Here is an 8,074-nt window from a genome sequence, read left to right as displayed (position 1 = left end):
GAATGCAAGTGTGTATTAGAACCTTCTTCAACAACACGTGGTTCCTTCCTTGCATTTGTCACTCAATCAGCCAGCAATTTTCATGCGTGACAATGCCCCCTGTCACACAGCAAAACGGGTAAAGCAGTTCCTTGAAACTGAAAACATTGAAACAATGAATGGCCAGCTCAGAATCCTGATCTAAACCCAATAGAAAACCTCTGGACAACCCTTGGTGATAAAGTTATGGCCAAGAAACCCACTACAGTCACCGAACTGTGGAAGAAACTGCAAGAAGAGTGGACCAAAATCACACCAGAGCAGAGTGAGAGACTAGTGATGTCCTGTAACCACATATGTGCTGAAGTCATTCAAAGCACATGGCTGTACACTTCCTACTGACTGTTGTAACCTTCAGAAAATGTAGTTGTAATCTTTCTCTGTGCTACAGTCATTGCTGTTCTCTAATTTTGATTATTGTGTTTTTTGTGAAATAAAGATTTGTTGTTGAATACTTTGGTTATTTTGTTAAATGCTGTACTAGTGGTATGGTATATCCCTAACAAAAATCCTTCAAATGTTGACCAATGAAGATTGCATTATTTCTGCAAAAATCAAGTGTTCATACATTGTTCTCTAATTTTGATTTCCAGTGTACAGCTTTAAACACGCCTGTTGAAGCACACTTTTAATAATCGATTATTATCAATTTTATAGATTCGATGTAGCAGCTCTAATGCAGACATTTCCTCCAAGTCAGCCGTTTTGTAGGTGCTATTGTCCTTCTAAAGCTGTACTGGTCTGCAGAGGAATGATTTCTTGAATTCTGAAACTAAAATTCAAATGTTTAATTATTATTATTAATTATTTTGCACAGTTTAAAATATTACTATTTATTTTTACATATAAGTTGACCATTTCTGTACAAGATGTTAAGGTTGTATAGAGGCCAAACCTTAATCCACTGCATTCAACCGACATGGACGGGTGAACACTCGCAGGGACGGTGCGATGCATGATAACGTTTTAATCAAATAAACAGGGGAAAACACAAGAGTGCAGCAATAACAGAGAGGGATAAACAAGACAAACGTGACAAACTAATGCGGGCAAAACCTGAAGGCCACCTGAGGCTGGTAGGCAGCCAGGGAGCAACGCGAGGCTGGGCCAACCTAACGGAGGGGGGAAGCTTGCTACGGCAGCACATATACTAAAATTGGAACGATACAGAGAAGATTAGCATGGCCCTGCGCAAGGATGACACGCAAAATCGTGAAGCGTCCAATCTTTTTGTGGGGGCAGTGGTGGCTCAGCGGTTAGAGCGCCGGGATATCGATAACAGGGTTGTGGGTTCGATTCCCGGGCTCGTCAAGCTGCCACTGTTGGTCCCTTGAGCAAGGCCCTTTACCCTCTCTGCTCCCCGGGCGCTGGAGTTGGCTGCCCACCGCTCTGGGTGTGTGTGTGTGTACTCACTGCCCCTAACACATGTGTGCGTGTGAGTGTGTGTTCACTACCAAATGGGTTAAATGCGGACGACACATTTCGCTGTACAGTGTACACTGTACAGTGACAAATACGTGCACCTTTAGGTACAGGAACCCAAACCGGACGCCGACTCTTACTGGCGACCAACCAGTGAACCAGACAGCGAACTCCTTCTGAATCAGCTCCGATAGAGCATACACTACCGAAACCCGTAGACTCTCCTAGAAGTCTCATGAACGTGAGGCCAACATAACGCTTGACGTCGCAAGAGTAATTCTCGGCCCAGACCTTGGCGTTTGCTCCCCTTTTGTACCCCAGCTCTCAGGTGACCCAAATCAGAACATGATAACAGGAATCGAGTGTCAACGTAAAAGTCCTTGAACATGAAGCCTGTAGACTCAACATGAAGTCTGACACTCAATTCATAATCAATGCTAAACGAGTCTGCTTTCACTAAAGCTTTCTCTTCTTTTAAGCATATCATGAGTTTTAACTCTTTAAACAGTTTAAGAACTAGAGCTCAAGCTGTACGCACCTCTCCTCAGGCATTCCGCAGAAGACTGGTGTTCTGCCGATTTGTGCGCAAGCGCGGACCCACAATCCACCAACAAATGCTTTCATGTGTTTTTTATGATAAATCTGTTTTTCTCACATGCAAAATACAATCTCAGCAGACATGTAGAAAGTACTAGAGACCCAGACTTGAGTAAAAGTACAAGTGCTCTATCAAAAAAGTGACTTGAGTAGAAGCAGAAGTGTCTTTAAGCTCCAGACTTAAGTAACTACATGCAATACTTATGTACTTCCACTTAAGTACTGAAAGTAAAAGTACAGTTTTGTGTTCTGTAGTTCTTATAGAAAGCAGTCAAAAGTCTGAGTATCACTGTTTTTATTATTTCAAATGCTCAGACGTAAGGACTGTCACAGTTCCTCTGGCTGTAGTAGAAGGACAGAACTGTAGAAGACGGAGTTCATGAACACGAGTCTTCAGTTAACTCTCTAAACAAACTCGCCCAAAAGAGAGAAAGCTGAACAAAACTGACTCAACCTGCCACATACAAGAGTTTCATCTGTAAAAGCAGTGAGGAGAGCAGCTTAAAACCCTGAGCTTCACTCTCTGTAAACTAGACTACAGCTAAAAGATCTCTGGCCATTCGGCCACATACGAGTATTTGAAGGTGGGGAAGGTGGTGTTTCTTCTAGTGGTTCTTCCATCTCGGAATAAACTACAGAGCTCTAGCGTTAGTGTCCTCACTGCAGCTGCAGCACATAAACATCTAACTCGTACACCTCAGAGGATAAATGTACCATCTCTATAGGAAATAAATCTTGCTGTTGTTAAAACAACCCTTGAGGAGCAGATCTGTGATACTCATCACACGGGTTCCTACAACAGCTTGCACTGCTAATGACAGAAAGAACAGAAAAACCAGAGGAAGACTACTTTTTTCAGATCCCCTGAGGTGGTGTACTGAAGCTAAATACCACACATTCAGTCACTGTCCAAATACTTATGACCCTGATTGTATTTAAATCAGCCCAACATTCTAAGCTCTAATGTTTATCTAATGTTGGTCTTGTCCATGGTTAGGTTTGGAGTCTGACTGTTTGAGGCTGTGGACAGGCTTCTTTTATACAGATAACAAGGTCAAACAGGTGGCATTAATACAGGTAACGAGTGGAGGACAGAAGAGCTTCCTAAAGAAGAAGTTACAGGCCTGTCAGAGCCAGAAATCTTGCTTGTTTGTGACCAAATACTTATTTTCCACCATAATTTACAAATAAATTCTTTCAAAATTCTACCATCTGATTTCCTGGATTTTTTTTTCCTCATTTTGTCTCACATAGTTGTAGTGTACCTATGATGAAAGATACACACCTCTCTTATCTTTCTAAGTAGGAGAACTTGCACAATCAGTGGCTGACTAAATACTTTTTGTCTCACTGTAAATGTTTATTAAATACAACAAATGAAAATCAAAATAAATGAACTAAAATAAAGAATGATGTTCACCTGTTAATGTTATTGTCATGGCGTGTACGGCCAGACCTGAAGGGATGAACACTCACAGAGATGGAAATCGAAGCAAGATACTTTATTAACCAAATACAAAACAACGGGATCCGAAAAGCAAAGTGCAGCAACATGGGCAAAACCATGAACAGAACCAAAACGCAAATCAGATGGCAAACAAAACAAACCTGGGACTGGGAGGAGCAGGGAGCTAAACGAGAGTGAAACGAGGGGGAGAACTAAAGGGGTATAAACACAAAGCCACAAGCCTCGCTTTGGCAGAGGGGGGAGATATAAAACTAAGGACAGAGCCGAGCTCTGTGTACAAACAAAGGTAGCGGGGGAACCAGCTGCCAGACCAGAAAGCAAGGCCAACCTAATCTGAACCTACTGCCTAGAACTTGGGTCACCATGGAACCTGAGCAGGAAGCGAACGTACCTGGCTTGCCTCCGAGTCGGACAGAGAATCTCTCCTGCGTTCCACAAGGCTCAGTTCTTGGTCCTCTTCTTTTCTCACTCTACACTCACTCTCTTGGTAAAGTGATATCCTCCCATGGATTCTCTTACCACTGTTATGCTGATGACACTCAACTCATGCTCTCTTTCCCACCGTCTGACACACAGGTTTCTGCCCGTATCTCAGCATGCCTCGCCGACGTCTCTTCGTGGATGACTGCTCACCACCTCAAACTCAACCCCAACAAGACGGAGCTGCTGTACATCCCAGGAACTGCTGGACCAAGAAACCTGGGTGTCCGAATGGCCGAGTCCCTCGCTGTCTTCAAATGCAAACTGAAGACCCACCTCTTCAGAGAGTACTTGGACGAATAGTTCTATGGTCGCCTTATTGTATTGTGTTTAGTAATGTCTAAGCTTAGTGGTATCTTTTGGAATTATTAGTCTGTTCTAACTAGCGAAGGTTTTCTTCAGTAAATAGCAAAGCACTTTGTAAGTCGCTCTGGAGAAGAGCATCTGCTAAATGCCGTAAATGTAAATGTAAATTCCGAGTTCCGAATTCCGAGTTCCAAATTCCGAATTCCGAATTCCGAGTTCTGAATTCTGAATTCCGGGTTCTAAGTTCCGAGTTCCGAATTCTGAGTTCCAAATTCCGGGTTCCAAATTCCAGGTTCCGAGTTCCAAGTTCCGAGTACCAAGTTCCAAATTCCAAGTTCTGAGTTCTAAGTTCCGAGTTCTAAATTCAGAGTTCTGAATCCCGAGTTCTAAGTTCTAAGTTCGGAATTCCAAATTCCGAGTTTGGAATTCCAGGTTCTAAGTTCTTAATTCCGGGTTCTGAGTTCCGAGTTCCGAGTTCGGAATTCCGGGTTCCAAGTTCCGAGTTCGGAATTCCGGGTTCCGAGTTCAGAATTCCGAGTTCAGAATTCCGAGTTCAGAATTCCGAGTTCCAAATTCCGAGTTCCAAATTCCGAGTTCCAAATTCCGAGTTCGGAATTCCAGGTTCCAAGTTCCGAGTTTGGAATTTCAAGTTCCAAGTTCCGAGTTCGGAATTCCGAGTTCCAAGTTCCGAGTTCCGAGTTCCAAGTTCCGAGTTCTAAGTTCCGAGTTCCAAATTCCGAGTTCTGAGTTCTAAATTTCGAGTTCTAAGTTCCGAGTTCTAAGTTCCGAGTTTCAAATTCCGAGTTCCGAATTCCGAGTTCCAAATTCCGAGTTCTAAATTCTGAATTCCGAGTTCCAAATTCTAAGTTCCGGGTTCCAAATTCCGTGTTTCAAATTCCGAGTTCAGAATTCCGGGTTCCAAGTTCCGAGTTCGGAATTCTGGGTTCCAAGTTCCGAGTTCGGAATTCCGGGTTCCGGGTTCCAAATTCCGAGTTCAGAGTTCTAAATTCAGAGTTCCGAATTACGAGTTCTACATTCTGAGTTCCAAGTTCTACATTCCAAGTTCCGAATTCCGAGTTCTACATTCCAAGTTCCGAATTCCGAGTTCTGAGTTCCAAATTCCGAGTTCTACATTCCGAGTTCTACATTCCGAGTTCCGAATTCCGAGTTCTACATTCCAAGTTCCGAATTCCGAGTTCTGAGTTCCAAATTCCGAGTTCCAAATTCCGAATTCCAGGTTCTAAGTTCAGAGTTCTAAATTCTTAATTCCAGGTTCAAAGTTCCGAATTCTAAATTCCGAGTTCTAAATTCCAAGTTCCGAATTCCGAATTTAGACCTTGGAATTTGGAACTCGAAATTTAGAAATCGGAATTCTGAACTCGGAATTCTGAACTCGGAATTCTGAACTCGGAATTTGAAAGTCGGAATTCGGAATTCGGAACCCGGAATTCTGAACTCGGAACTCGGAATTTGGAGCTCAGAATTTAGAACTTGGAATTCGGAACTCGAAATTTAGAACTCGGAATTCGGAATTTAGAACTTGGAACTGTCTCTTTTTCAACAACAGCTACGTTCTTTTATAAACATCTCCTACAGAAATGGTACATTTATCTTCTGAGGTGTATTTTTATTTATTTTAACTGTACATAATTTATATATGTTCATATTTTAGTTTCAGGATTCGAGGAATCGTTCCTCTGCAGGTCAGTATGGCCTCAGGAGGAAACTAGTAACTACTAGACGGCTGAGAGGGTACTTGGAGGAAGCGTCTGCAGCTAAAAGTAGAGCTTCTAAGCCCGAAGCTCCAGAGATCTCAAAACAGGTGTTGAGCTCCAGGCTGGACCACACTTGCATCTCCAAGTCTATCAGTACTCCTCAGCAGGTAATTCACACACCAGCGCAACCTAGAACCCCTTCAACCATGATCCTCCCTCATTTAATAGACTCCTCTTTCAGATCAGAGGTAGTAAAGCTCCTCTGTAGATGTATTTTTAGGTCCTAAAACAACCAGTTTAAGAAACAGATCAGGAACATTCATACATGACTCAACTGAAGAGGTTTTCAGAAATCAGGTTCTGAATCTTCTTGTTGTGCTTCCTGCTGTTGATTTAGACTGTCGTCAGTCTACCCACTGCTCCTGACTCAGTCCCAGAGACGAGCTGCTGGTCCATGGCCTCAGTATGAGGGACTACCATAGATCACTCAGGACAGCTTTGGCCCTACAGTCTGCACCTGGGCTTCCAAATTAAACAGTGTCTGTGGGAGGAGCTACAAAATGAGATGCTGCACCATCAGACTTCATCATTGGTATGCTGTTCTTTTTAAGATGGGCAGTGTTATTTTGACACCAGACATACCTTTTGGAATTATGGTCAGAACGTTCAACCAGGATCATCAGCCCATCATAACACATTTGTCCACTTGGGTTTGGGAGATTGGATATGTGTCTATCTATACAAGCTTGGACACCTTTATCTGGGGTTAATTAAGGCTCTTTTTTGATGGTAGGTGTGAGCTATCGACTATTTAACCTGAGTTTAATTACACTTTTGCAAGTATGTTTTTAATCATAAAATGTTAATCTCATTGTTTTTCACGTTGTTATAGGTTGACGTGTCACATGTAAGGTGTTGGACATGACATATCTTGTGTTTAATCTTTAAAACCTGCTGTATTACAGGTATGTGTTCTGTTACTAGGCAAGTTTCTGGTTGTAAAATCTCTAATCTGAAAATAAACAAAATCTTGTGGTTTTCAGTTTTGCTTTGATGCATTTTGATGATGATTGCAAGCAATGTTCAAAATTTCAGTCTAATTAACTTTAATTGGAGCAAACTGATCATTTATTAATGAGCTACACTGAACACATTAGTCTTGGGACTCATTTGTACTTATGACAATTTTGATTGGAAGTTAAATAAGTCTGCTCTCTGACTTTGGTGCATTACTGTAGGGCTGTATGTCAAAACAATAACTATTATTGTGTTTTAGATCAAGGATGGAAAGACAGGCAATGAGTTGCAGGAAGCTGTGACTGCAGCACCATGTCTGGTAAGTCTCGCAGGATGCAGCTGTAAGACAGCGCTGATCACAAAACTGGAAGAATGGTGTGTGCTTCAGAGGACAGTTAAGCATACAGACATTACTTACAAGCTTTCTTAGACATGGTATGGTATAAACATGTTAATTAATGCCCACATGTTTAATCTTTTGTCTCTTTTATTAACTTAACTATGTGTTCGTTAAGTGTGTGTTTTGTTTGTTTGTTTGCTTTTGTTGGGTTTTTCCCCTCTTTTTCTCCCCAAAGGAAATAGTGGTTTTATAATGTAAATCGCCTTCATTTTATCCTACATTTCCCTTAAATATCCTTAAATCTGACTGTGATGCAAAGTATTATATATACGCATATATACATTTATTTGTTGTTGTTTTTTTTACTAGAGGCAGTCATCTTGGAAGAAATCCTTATCTTCACAACTGGCTGTGACTCCATTCCTCTTCTGGGCTGTTCCCCTTGACCCTCTTGAGAGTTTGAAGAAAACTACATATCAACCTTACATAACAACTTTACATTAGCCATGGACTTTGAAATGCAATGGTGCAGGGTTTGGAAAAGCATGAATAGGTTTGTGTCCTCCAACACAATAGCTGCAAATTCTCAGTTATGTATTCTATCTTGGAGTCTCTATTTTTATGCTTTTCCTAAAATTAAAGCTCAGTAAAGAACTTACAACTGGTTAGTGATTTCCATGTTAAGAGCAG

At 41.6% G+C, this 8,074-nt stretch overlaps 1 non-coding gene across 1 annotated transcript; it reads left to right on the top strand.

The window, feature by feature from the left end:
* The first annotated feature begins 1,169 nt into the window (after nt 1–1,169).
* Nucleotides 1,170–1,271, top strand: LOC140534962 (U6 spliceosomal RNA). The gene has a single exon (XR_011977502.1). It is a non-coding gene; the product is annotated as a U6 spliceosomal RNA (small nuclear RNA).
* The last annotated feature ends 6,803 nt before the right edge of the window (nt 1,272–8,074 follow it).

The sequence above is a fragment of the Salminus brasiliensis genome, chromosome 14 (genome assembly GCF_030463535.1).
Source record: "Salminus brasiliensis chromosome 14, fSalBra1.hap2, whole genome shotgun sequence".
Classification (NCBI taxonomy): Eukaryota; Metazoa; Chordata; class Actinopteri; order Characiformes; family Bryconidae; genus Salminus; species Salminus brasiliensis.
This window is presented reverse-complemented; position numbering and strand designations above follow the sequence as displayed.